A 12393-nucleotide genomic window follows, 5' to 3' on the forward strand; every position below is an offset into this window, starting at 1 on the left:
AGTCTGGTAAGCTTGTGAAAAGATTATGCTCCCAACATTCATGTCCGAATCAACACGAACTGGGTGCCCACTTTCACCGAAACGATCGATTGTGAATTTCTCACTGGTTAGGCGAGAAACCATGTCGAGAAGGCTAAAATAATACTCAAGAATTTGAGGATCAAAACAAGTCCATAAAAAGATAGATTACAAGAAATCAGGATTTGAACTAGAAACCACGCCAAGAACAAGCTCATATTGTTCTGGCATGATTCAATTTTATATTGAGAAACCAACAAGCGAAGGAAGATAAAGATGCAGAAATAGAGTCATTGTTTCTGATTATTTTGCAAATCATCACAGTATGGTCAACTGGTTCTTAGCCAAAAGGAAATAGGTCTAAGCTCAAGGATAGTTAATAACTGATAATAAGATTTAACGAGGTCAAAAACATTACGAGATTCACAATACTTTGTGAGAGTTGTTTCAAAGTTCAGAAATTAAACATAGAATCTCTGAATCAGCAGAATGACGAAGAAGAAAGATACAAAGCAACCTGCGTATGCATGCAGTGACACGATTGGCTACCTTAAAGTGATGCTCTTGAGCAAACCAAAGCTCAATGAGTCCAGAGAAGTTTAGAGTAAAGTTCGATCTTCGTACAATGATAAACATGGTAGAGTCTCAAGCCATTACAATGAAAATTACAAGACTGAACATTTAGGCTGCAAGCAATAGACTAAGTTCACCTTCGCCAAAAAGTACGCGGACGAGGAACTAGGGTTTGCCACCAGGTACCCAACCCAGGTGAAATTCAAGGAATCTGTTTATCCAAACAAAACTGGATATTCATCATCCAAATCCAACTACAACAACAACAAGAATTGCAACTCAATTTGAAAATTGATGAGAATAACGTCTGCTACTGAGGAGTTTCTCAAGATTTCAATGTAGAGCCGACTCCGCCCGCAATTCCTAGGGAACGCATGTTGCAAAGTGGCATCGCCATTTCAAATCTACAGCTGGTCTTAACCAGAATTCCTCAAATTGAGATTTCTAAAACACGTCGCTGAGTATCGATCCGATGCTGAAAGTCGTCCAACGATTCAAACACGTCACCGATGAGGCACAATCCCGACACGAATTCTTGAATTTCAACAAGAAGGTGACAATTCAATCAGAGAGAGATTCACACAACTGCACCGACTGGCACAAAATCCGGAAGTCGTGACATCCAAATGATGTCAAAACCAACACTTTAAGAGAATAGAAAAGAACCCTAAGTATGCTCTGAACAAACCACGCTCTGAAACCAATCTGACACGCCCCGATCCCGATATTTCCCCGAATACCAGGATAGGCACGTGCTGGCCGACACCAGAGGGTGACGAAAGCCATTTATTGAGTGCAAATGCCGAAAACAATGAATAATGAATATGCATTTAAGGAACGTGTTCAGAGCACACATCTAATCTAGAACATTAAAAGAATTAATGTAAAAATTTAATGAACACAGAAGTGGGTCCTACACCGAGAGGACTCGAAGATACCGATGCGGAAGTGCCTGGATGCCGGGATTGTACGCCTCGATTCTAAGTCCTGAAGGGGGCGCAAAACAAACATGAGTGGACCAATTTGATATAAATATAATAAAACAGTTATCAACGTACTAACCCCCAGGTTTATGAAAACATATATATAATGATAAACATAGGTTTTCCGAATTCTAGCATGATGTGCAGTATCTCAAATCATAACTCATATATAATAATCACTAGTGAATTGTCCGATAACCTGCAGGCCCCATGCCGGCTCCCCGTCTTTGAGCAGACAGTCAGAGGAAAATACACTTCAGGCCCCATGCCGGCTCCCCGTCCCTGTGCTAAATAGCCAGAGGAAACACACTCCAGGCCCTATGCCAACACCAAACCGTCGCCCGGGACGGACCGGAATCTATCCCTACGTCCCGTAGCGGAAAGGACCACTAGGTAAGTACAAAACCATTGAACATACATATATTGAAAAACAACTTCATAGTATAAAGTCATCCATCATCTATACTATAAAGAGGTGTTCGAAACATGTTCTAAATATCATATCGTCATCCATCAGATATTCTATAAGAACACGGGTTATAGGAAAAATAGTAATAATTCAAGGTAGCCTCAGTAAGCATGTTATCTCACAAAACGTTTCATAAAACGTAATCATTAAATCATGCATTTCATGTATGCATTTCTACTATTAAAACATGCTTTTGAAGGGGTCCACTCACAGTACTTAGCCGCCGAAGAGCCACGCAAACTAACGTCACCAATATTGCCCCTAAGCACATAAAGGGTCCAATTAATAAAACTATATAATAGCAATTGGATTTGGGAAAACGGACGTTGGAAACGGATTCAGAACGTTGAATTACCCTAAGAAGGGTCCCGGACGAAAACCCGAAAAGTCAACTCTAAAGTCAATGTTGACCGGAGGTCAACGGTCAAATTAGGTCTAACGGGTTTTAGGCTTGAAATCCGGATTAGGGTTTAGGTTAAATAGGATTAGGATTTATTGGGTTTTGGTTTTAGGGTTCTAAGATTAAAAGGGTTTGGGTTATAAAGGGTTTAGGGTGAAAATGGGTAGTTTGGGCTTAAACCCCAAACACACACACACACCACAAACAAACACACACACACACACGGGCTGCACACACACAGCCCATACACACACGGCCCAAAGGCCTAATAACCAAAAGGGTTGGGTTTTGGGTTCTAAAGGGAATGGGTTTTTAAAAGAAAAAGGGCTTAGGGCCCTGACTTGGAAAGCCCAAGGGCTTAAAAGCCTAGGGTTTTCTGGGTTGCTGCTCACGGGCCGAATGCCCTGTTCCAAATTGGCCCAAGGGGGAAGGGAAAGGCCGGATGGCCTGGGTTTGTTGAAAGAGAAGGCCGGAAATTCGGCCGGAAAACCACCTAACTTTAAACGGCCATAACTTTGTCAATACTCAACGAAATCAAGCAAGACAAAAATGAAAGTTGTAGCCCTTGAAGAGACGAAGAGAATGGTACCTCACACGACGTCTAACTCGCCGTGGTTGGGTCGGAAAACGCCTCGAAATCCGTCGGACTCGCCGGAAACTGGGTAAGATTCAAATGAGTATAACTTCTTCAATACTCAACGAAATTAAGTGAAACAAAAAGGAAAGTTATACTACTCGACGAGACGAAGAGATTGATACCTTGCACGCCGGCCAACTCGTCGTGGTTTGGCCGGAAATGGCCTCGAAAGGGGCGGTGCTCGCCGGAGCTTACTCCGTGCCGTCGAACTCGCAGGGCAGGGTCCGGGGTTCGTTGCGAGCCTCTCTTCGATGGTGACTCGGTCCTAGTGAGTCCAGGGGAAGAGAGAGATGCGAGAGGTTGAGGGAGAGAGAGACAGGAGAGCTGAGAAGGAGAGAGCTACGGGAGGGAGAAACGAAGAAGAAGAAGAGAGAGATCAGAACACATAAAAAAAATAAACAAGGTGGGCCCCACGGGCTCACCAATTAAGGCTTTAAAACAATTTTAAAATATAAAAGAGGGTTGGGGTGTTTCATTAACAACGTCAGCTTCAACTTCTCCATGAGCGAACAATCAAGCTTTTTCCCCCGAAACAGATCCAAGAACTCGCCGGAACCAATCTTATCGCACATCACGTGGATGGAAGCAGAGAGAAAAGCCTCTCCAATCAAAGCTCCTGCCATTTCACCTCTCTATCTCTGTTTTTCTTTTTTCTTCGAAAAATTGTTAGAGGTGAGGAAGAATAAGAGACTTATAGGATTTATTGTTTTGGAAAGAGACGACTTGATAAATAAATGGCATTATCACAACTTAGGGGTGGTGAGCAATCCCGTTAAAATAGAACTTAATATATACATATTAAAAACAAAAACAAATTGATGCAAAATCTCCCAACGACTAATACTATTTCAATTCATGCATGAAACAGACACATTTGTCCTTTCATGCTACTTGGTTATAAGCAAACATCATGCATTTATTAATACTATTCCAAGTCATGCATGAAACCTACACATTTGTCCGTTCATGCCACTTGGTTATAAGCAAACATCATGCACAAGTTGTTTACTAATTAGCATTACTACTATTAGCATGTATCATGACCGTTTTCTTTCTGTTATTCATAAGCCCAAGACATTGTAAGAAATAATGTTGATTATTCAAAACGAATCAACAACTAGTTGCAGTGATACTTCCAACTTGATAAAGAAAGGGAAAAAAAGGAAGTCGACTTCCAAACTAAAATAAAATGTATATAAATATAGAAAATTGTTATTAGCTGAAACACCCCAACCCCTTTTATATTTTAAAAAATTGTTTTAAAGCCTTAATTGGTGAGCCCGTGGGGCCCACCTTATGATTTTTTTTGGTTTTTCCCCGGTCTCTCTCCTCTTTCAGCTCTCTTTTCTACCTCACTCTCCCGTTTCTCTCTCTCGGACCTCATCTCTCTCCCTCGCTGCAACTCTTTTCCCCGATCAACACTCAGCCACGCCATCTGCTGAGAACTCACCATCTAAACCTCGTCCCTTTCCTCTTCCTCTTGCATCTGCGCAACTTGGCGAAACCAAGAAAATAACCTCCGGCGAGTCTGACGGCTTTCGAGGCCATTTCCGGCCAAACCACGGCGAGTCGGCCGGCGTGCAAGGTATCAATCTCTTCGTCTTGTCGAGTACTATAATTTTCCTTTTCGTTTCACTCAATTTCATTGCGTATTGAAGAAGTTATACTCATTTGGATCTTACCCAGTTTCCGGAGACCTCCGAGGCTTTCGAGGCAATTTCCGGCCAAACCACGGCGAGTTAGACGTCGTGTGAGGTATCATTCTCTTCGTCTCTTCTAGGGCTATAACTTTCGTTTTTGTCTCGCTTGATTTCGTTGAGTAGTGACAACGTTATGGCCGTTTAAAGTGGGGTGGTTTTCCGGCCGAATTTCCGGCCTTCTTCTTCGGCAAACTAGGCCCTTCAGGCCGTTTCTCAACCCACGGGCCTTAAGCCCGTATTGCATAAGCCCAAAGCCCTAGCCCAATCCTTTTAATTGTTTTTATTTATTTGTTATTGGTTTAGGACCCAAAAGGCCTTCGGGCCATTAGATTTAGGGCCCGCAGCCCATTAGTCCAACCCAAAAACCTTTTGAGGTTTTTATTTATTTCCTGTTTTAGAATTAAGGCCTTGGGCCAATTTGAATGGGCTTTCAGCCCTTTCCCAAACCCTTTTAACTTAAGGGCCTTAAGCACTAAACCCTTTAACCTTAGGACCCTAAACCCAAAAATCCTAGGTTCCTAAAATCCTTTAAAACCCTAAACCCATCCAATCCCAAATCCCCTATTTTTATTTAAACTCTAAACCCTAATCCGGGTTCAAGCCTAAAACCCGTTTGACCTAGTTTGACCGTTGACCCCCGGTCAACGTTGACTTTAGGGTTGACTTTTCGGGTTTTCGTCCGGGACCCTTCTTAGGGTAATTCGACGTTCTGGATCCCTTTCCTGTCCGTTTTCCCAAATTCAATTGCTATTATATAGTTTTATTTATTGGACTCTTTATGTGCTTAGGGGGCAATTATTGTGACGTTTCCGTCTTCGCTAGTGGCGCAGCTTTTGGCAACTAAGTACTGTGAGTGGACCCCTTCTAAAATTACATGATTTGATAATTTAATTGCATAAATGATTAGCATGCCTACGGATTTATGATTTGATTTATGTGAAGCCTGATGATTTAAATATATTGATTATCGTCTCGTGTTTTGGTGAGGAATTAATTGTTAGCCTATACTGAGCTATATTTCAATATATCGTATTTTCTATAAAAACCATGAACTGGTAGACTATCTGACAGATGACGATAGGATGCTAGAACATGTTTTTGAACCCCTCTTTATAGCGTAGACGATATTCGGTAACCTATGCTATGAAGTGGTTATTTAAGAGAGACGTAACTATTTGTGCGTACCTAGTGGACACTATGCCGCCTGGGGCGAGGATCTGGTGTTGGCATGTAGGCCGGGAGAAATAATCCCTAGCGAAAGGCTGAGGGACACGGAGACAGGCATTGGGCCGGGAGGGAGTTATCTCTGGCTACGGGCACAGAGACTGAGGTGCAGGCATTGGGCCGGGAGTTATGTTTATTCAGTGATCTTTCTAGCAGCACACCGCGTTTACGAGACGATTTACGAGACGTTTACTGTTTTGATTTTCCGCGATGTTATTCCGCGATATGGCTTTTTGAGATACTTTGGCATGCTAGGATTTTTATTAAATCCATCACTTATTATGCTAGTAGTTTTCATTTATATAAACTTTGGGGGTTAGTATCTTGATAACTGTTTTATTATTATTGTATATATAAACTTGGTCCACTCACCTTTGTTTTGCGCCCCCATTCAGGACTTAGAATCAAGGCACCTAATCCCGGCGTCAAGACACTTCTGCAGCAGCATATTCGGATCCTCTCGAATGTAGGACTCACTCCTTTATTCATTAAATTTTATCCTAATTCTTCGTAGTGATTAGGTTTAGTTGTATGCTCTGAGCACGTTCCTAAACTGTTAATTCATTGTATTTCAAATTTCTAACCTTTATTTATTTCTTATTCTTAGCTTTTGTATCAATTAATGGCTTTCGTCACCTCCGGGTGTCGGCCAGCACGTGTCGGTCTTGGTATTCGGGGAATATCAGGGTCGGGACGTGTCATTAGCACTCCAAAAATCTCATTTGGCACTCCAAACTTTCTATAATTAGAAAGAAAATTACACTTGTGCGAATGTAGAATAAGATTTTTGGAGCGCTAATAACAGTTCCCTAAATATGTCTTAACAAATATTGTACATGGCATTGACTTAGACTTTCGCAAATAGACTTATAATTTTTGGTATCTAATAAATATCTAGATTGAAAATAGATATTTATGAATTTAATCATTAAAATGCATAAGCTCAATTATACATTCAAGTTAGATCAATTCCTGAAGTTTTGGTCAACAATAAAACTGTTTACCTATGAGTTCACTTATAAAACGTGCAAAGACGATATACTTTTTAACCACAGTTCTATGTATTGTGAATATTTGTCCGCAACTTTTGTGGCATATAGAGGCTAAAAGATACTACGATATTAAATCCATATATGGTCGAAATATTTATCAGTTTAATCATTAAAATGCATAAACTCAATTACACATCCAGGTTAGATCAATTCCCGAAGTTTTGCTCCACAATAAAAACTGCTTAGCTATGAGTTCGCCTATAAAACATACAAAGGCAATATACTTTTTAGCCACAGTTCAATGTAATGTGAATTGTTGTTTGCAAATTTTGTATCTAATAAATATCCACGGTTAAAAATATTCATTGATCTACCAAAAGTTATCATGGACGTACCTATTTTTCTACCACATATAGGAATATAGAGGCTAGAAGATTCTCATTTAATTGAAACATACCAAACTCATTAAACGCTCTAACCAGAAGCTCATACCGATTATTAAGCTAATTAGTGCTCTAGAAATTTAGAGATGTCAAATGATGAAGAAAAGGAAAAGGAAGAGGTTTGGATGACTACGAATGAGTAGATGGGGGTGCAAAATGACAATCATGGGAGATGGAAGGATTTTTTAAAGAGAGAGAGAAGGGGATTTGCTCCATGGAGATGATGGACTGGTTAGCATTTTATTTTTTATTTTTAAGTAGATTGAGTTAGGTGTAAAAAGAAGTTTGATTGAGTTGAGTTTTGATAAGTAAGGGCGGTTTCAAAAATAATGTTGGGTGTAAATAGATAATGATAGATAAATCAAATACAATGTGGATACAAAAAGTAAGATGTGTGTTGAGATACAAAATATGGGTTCAAATAAAATTTCCCAAACTCTCTCACGGTCAAGTTAGTGAATGATTTTGGACTTAAGCAGTGGACAAGAGAATTCAAGTGTTTAGATTGTGTTATCGGAGATGAACCCTATATGGGTGTATTTATATAGAGAGACATTTTTAGGATTGAAAATATCTAGGAATAGATCTTGCATTGTGATTACTTGCCGCACTCGCTAGTCCCTAGATTGTTGGAAATTCAAGACTTAAAGATCTAATGGTGTCCATATCTGGATCAAAGCATGGTTATCTAGCGGAGTCGTAAAGACTCCGATTGGTGCCCTGGAATCGGATAATGGTGGCATCACTATCCATCTGATACAACTCCGTCCGCAACTGATGAATCCATAACCGGACTTCTGAAGTAACTGTATTCAGATCAGCTTCATTCTAAAAAATCATCGTCCACAATTATCTCTAACCATTCATTTGAAAGGCAATCTGATGCCCTTGATGATGGATTGTTATCCAAAGGCCATTTGTTTTGCTCGACTGCGTTCACATCATTTGTTAGGCTGTCAGCCATTAAAGCTTCTGACCCAATGTAGCTTTTCGACAAAGACCCAAAATTTCCAAATGAGCTCTGAATATTTCAATTCTGGAGCTTTAGTGTTCTGGGCTTCTTCTGCAACGGGGTCTTGCAAAGAAACATGGTGTATTTGCATAGAGGTTCGTGACTGAAATTGCAGTGAAGGAAAACTGAGTCTGTGGGTGTTAATTGCAGAGCTTTTAAGTTGGAAATTAGTCGGGGAAAAAGAAGGGGAGAGCGGGAGGGAGTTTGGGGGTTGTGGAAGAGAGAAGATGGTGGAGCACATGTGGTAAGCCATTTCCCTCTCTGAAATTGGGTTGACTCACTTTTGCCTTTATATTCATAATGTATAGATCGGAGTGTTCGTCAACTCGGGCCACAACCAACTAGATGACCAACTGGACCGGAGTTGCTTGCAGCAGAATTGGTGGGACTCGACGAGTTGTTTCTCTTGATCTTTCCGAATTTAGACTCACTGGCTCTATATGTTGGTATATGGTCCAGCCCATGATCAATGTTCTAGATTATTCTAGTAAGCAAGAGATGAGGCTGGAGCTTGCTAGACAATTCTAGCATGTTATTAAGTTGATGGAAGAAGCTAGAGAGTACTAGCTTCCTTGGTTGCAAATGGAAAGATCTAGAAGCTACAAGTATGTGGCTAGTCTAGATTTTTCTATACTAGAGGTTTGAAGAAGGAACTAGAAACTAGTAGAATGCCAAGCCCTCACCTATAAATATGGGTGTGATGTAACCAATAGAGAACTAAGAGTGAGTAGCAAAGGATCAAGTCCAAAGCTAGAGTTCCACTCCAAGAGTGAGAGTGAGAGTGTTCCACTACACATTGTGTGAGTGAAGTTTAGAGTGATAGAAAGTGTGTGTTATACTTTCTTGTATCCATCAAGCCTTGTCTTTGGCTTGGTAAGACTACTCTTATTGTATTCATCTTTTTCATATAGTGAAGATTCCTTGTTTGGTGGACGTAGGCATAAATTGCCGAACCACATAAATTGTTGGCGTCCATTTTCTACTTTACCTTGTGCATTCTCTATCTTGTAGTACCGACATTCCTAACAAGTGGTATCAGAGCCCGGTTGGCTCGTACTGCGAGATGGAAGGAAGTGGCACTATGATCAAACTCACCAACTCCAATTGGGTAACATGGAAGCCAAGGATGGAGGACATTCTCTATTGCAAGGATCTGCATGAGCCAATTGAAGGAGATGCCGCTAAGCCAGAGAGCATGTCCGATGCCGAGTGGAAGAAGATGAATCGCAAGGCTATTGGCACAATTAGACAATGGGTGGACGATAGTGTTTTTCACCATGTGTCTAATGAAACCAATGCTCGCGAGTTTTGGACAAAGCTTGAGTCCTTGTTCGAGAAGAAGACTCCAGCTAAGAAAGCCTTCTTGATCAAAGAGCTCATCAATGTGAAGTACAATGATGGTTTAAGTGTAGCAGAACACTTGAACAATTTCCAGAATATCATCAACCAGTTGGCTACTATGAAAATGACAAGCGCTCTTGTTACTTGGATCCTTGCCAGACAGTTGGGAGACCTTTGTGGTGAGTATAAGTAACTCTGCTTCTAATGGTGTTCTTACCCTTGATAATGTTAAAAATAGCATGCTCAATGAAGAAACAAGGAGAAAGACTTCTGGCACAGATAGCAGCCAAGTATTTGTCACAGAGAACCGCGGAAGAAGCAAGAGTAGAGGGCCTAGAGGTCATGGCAGGAGTCCTAGCCGATCCAAGTCAAGGTTCAGGGGTGCATGCCACCACTGTGGCAAGGAAGGCCATATGAAGAAAAATTGTCGAGTTTGGAAGAGAGAGCAAAGGGAAGGAAACAATCAGAAGAAAGATGATACTGGCAATACCACTGCTGTCATATGTGGTGATGTACCAGAAATATTGTCTGTTGGTGAATGTCTGCATATGGGCAACTCTGACAGAGACATTGAATGGATCTTTGACAATGGAGCTTCCTTTCATGCTACGTCCAAACGGGAGTTCTTCAGTACATACAAAGAAGGTGACTTTGGCATAGTGAAGATGGGGAATGAAAGCTATTCCAAAATTCTTGGAATTGGTGATATATGTCTAAGAACTAATCTCGGCTGCCAATTGATGTTGAAAGATGTGAGACATATTCCTGATATACGTCTCAATCTGATATCCATCGGTACCCTTGATCGACAAGGATATTATCACCATATTGGCGAAGGAAAATTGAAGCTTACCAAAGGCTTAATGGTGGTAGCAAGAGCACGACTTTGTTGTACGTTGTACCGGTCAAATGCCAAGGTTTTGAAAGGTGAGTTGAATGCTGTGGAGGACTCATCTCTAGACTTATGGCATAAGAGGCTAGGCCACATAAGCGAGAAAGGCCTACAAGTTTTGGCAAAGAAGTCTCACATTCCCTTTACCAAAGGAACGTCGTTAAACTCTTGTGAGCATTGTTTATTCGGAAAACAAAGAAGAGTTAGTTTTTCTGTTCCATCTACAAAGAAAGGAAACTTGTTAGATCTTGTTTATTCAGATGTGTGTGGTCCCATGGAAGTCGAGTCACTTGGAAGAAATAAATATTTTGTTACTTATATTGATGATGCTTCACGAAGGGTGTGGGTGTATTTGTTGAAAACCAAAGACCAGGTGTTTCAGACATTCCAGGAGTTCCATGCCATGGTGGAGAGGGAAACTGGGAAACCTCTCAAGTGCCTTCGTAGCGACAACGGCGGCGAGTACACATCTCACCAGTTTAGAGAGTATTGTGTAAAACATGGCATACGTCATGAGAAGACAGTTCCTGGAACTCCACAACATAACGGTGTTGCTGAAAGAATGAACCGAACCATCATGGAGAAAGTCAGGTGTATGTTGAGGACTGCAAAGTTATCTAAGCAGTTCTGGGGTGAAGCTGTAAGGATAGCCTGCTATTTGATCAACCGATCTCCATCAGTGCCATTAGGTCTTGATGTTCCAGAGAGAGTATGGACTGGTAATGATGTGTCTTACTCTCATCTGAAGGTGTTTGGTTGCAAAGCTTTTGTGCATGTGCCCAAAGAGCAGAGATCGAAGTTAGACTACAAAGCTACACCGTGCATCTTTCTTGGTTATGGCGGTGAAGATTTTGGTTACAGATTATGGGACCCATACCAGAAGAAGTTTATCCGAAGTAGAGACGTGGTCTTTTATGAAGAACAAACAATTGGGGATTCGGATAAAGAGGCACAACCAGATGGCGCAGTCAGAGGAGTTGATCCATTAGCTTCAGATGAAGAAAGTCACGATGACATCCCTGAAGCAACTGCCAATGAAGTGCCTGCAGAACCAGATAATGCTGATCAGGGGGAGCCTGATCAAGATGTGCCAGACCATGAGATTGCTGATCAGGTGGAGCCTAGTCAAGAAGAGCAGATTCAAGGAAAACCCAATCAGGGGGAGCCTTCAGCCCTACAAGAGAATGAAGATCAGGTCAGAAGATCCATCAGAAATCGAAGACCGTCTACCAAGTATTCTTCATCAGAGTATATCATGTTGACTAATTATGGAGAGCCTGAAACATATGAGGAGGCCAGAGCTCATAACGACAGTGACAAATGGATGAAGGCAATGGAGTCGGAGATGGATTCCTTATCAAAGAATGATACCTATGAGCTGGTGGAGCTTCCAAAGGGCAGGAAAGCATTGAAAAACAAGTGGGTGTTCAAATTGAAAAGAGACGACAACATGACAAGGTACAAGGCTCGTTTGGTTGTCAAAGGTTTTGGTCAAAAGAAAGGAGTTGACTTCGATGAGATTTTCTCACCGGTGGTGAAGATGACTTCCATTTGAGTTATCCTTGGTATGGCAGCAAGTATGGATCTTGAGCTCGAGCAGTTAGATGTTAAAACTGCATTTCTCCACGGAAATTTAGAAGAGGAGATATACATGGAGCAACCCAAAGGCTTTGAAGTCAAAGGTAAAGAAAATTTGGTGTGCAAGCTCA

The 12393-nt window shown here is 41.2% G+C and overlaps 1 protein-coding gene and 2 long non-coding RNA genes across 3 annotated transcripts in view; 2 read left to right on the forward strand and 1 right to left on the reverse strand.

Moving 5' to 3' along the window:
- The window catches only part of LOC103418550 (uncharacterized), a 36225-nt gene that overhangs the window by 14964 nt on the left and 8868 nt on the right, over positions 1-12393 (forward strand). The window lies entirely within an intron of this gene.
- Positions 1402-3345, reverse strand: LOC139197308 (uncharacterized). The gene is made up of 4 exons (XR_011582589.1): positions 3203-3345; positions 3033-3101; positions 2255-2304; positions 1402-1578 (listed from the first exon to the last, which is right to left on the reverse strand). It is a non-coding gene; the product is annotated as an uncharacterized lncRNA (long non-coding RNA).
- On the forward strand, positions 4527-6580 carry LOC139197309 (uncharacterized). The gene is made up of 4 exons (XR_011582590.1): positions 4527-4665; positions 4767-4835; positions 5569-5629; positions 6400-6580. It is a non-coding gene; the product is annotated as an uncharacterized lncRNA (long non-coding RNA).

Source organism: Malus domestica, chromosome 07, assembly GCF_042453785.1.
Source record: "Malus domestica chromosome 07, GDT2T_hap1".
In the NCBI taxonomy this organism is placed as follows: domain Eukaryota; kingdom Viridiplantae; phylum Streptophyta; class Magnoliopsida; order Rosales; family Rosaceae; genus Malus; species Malus domestica.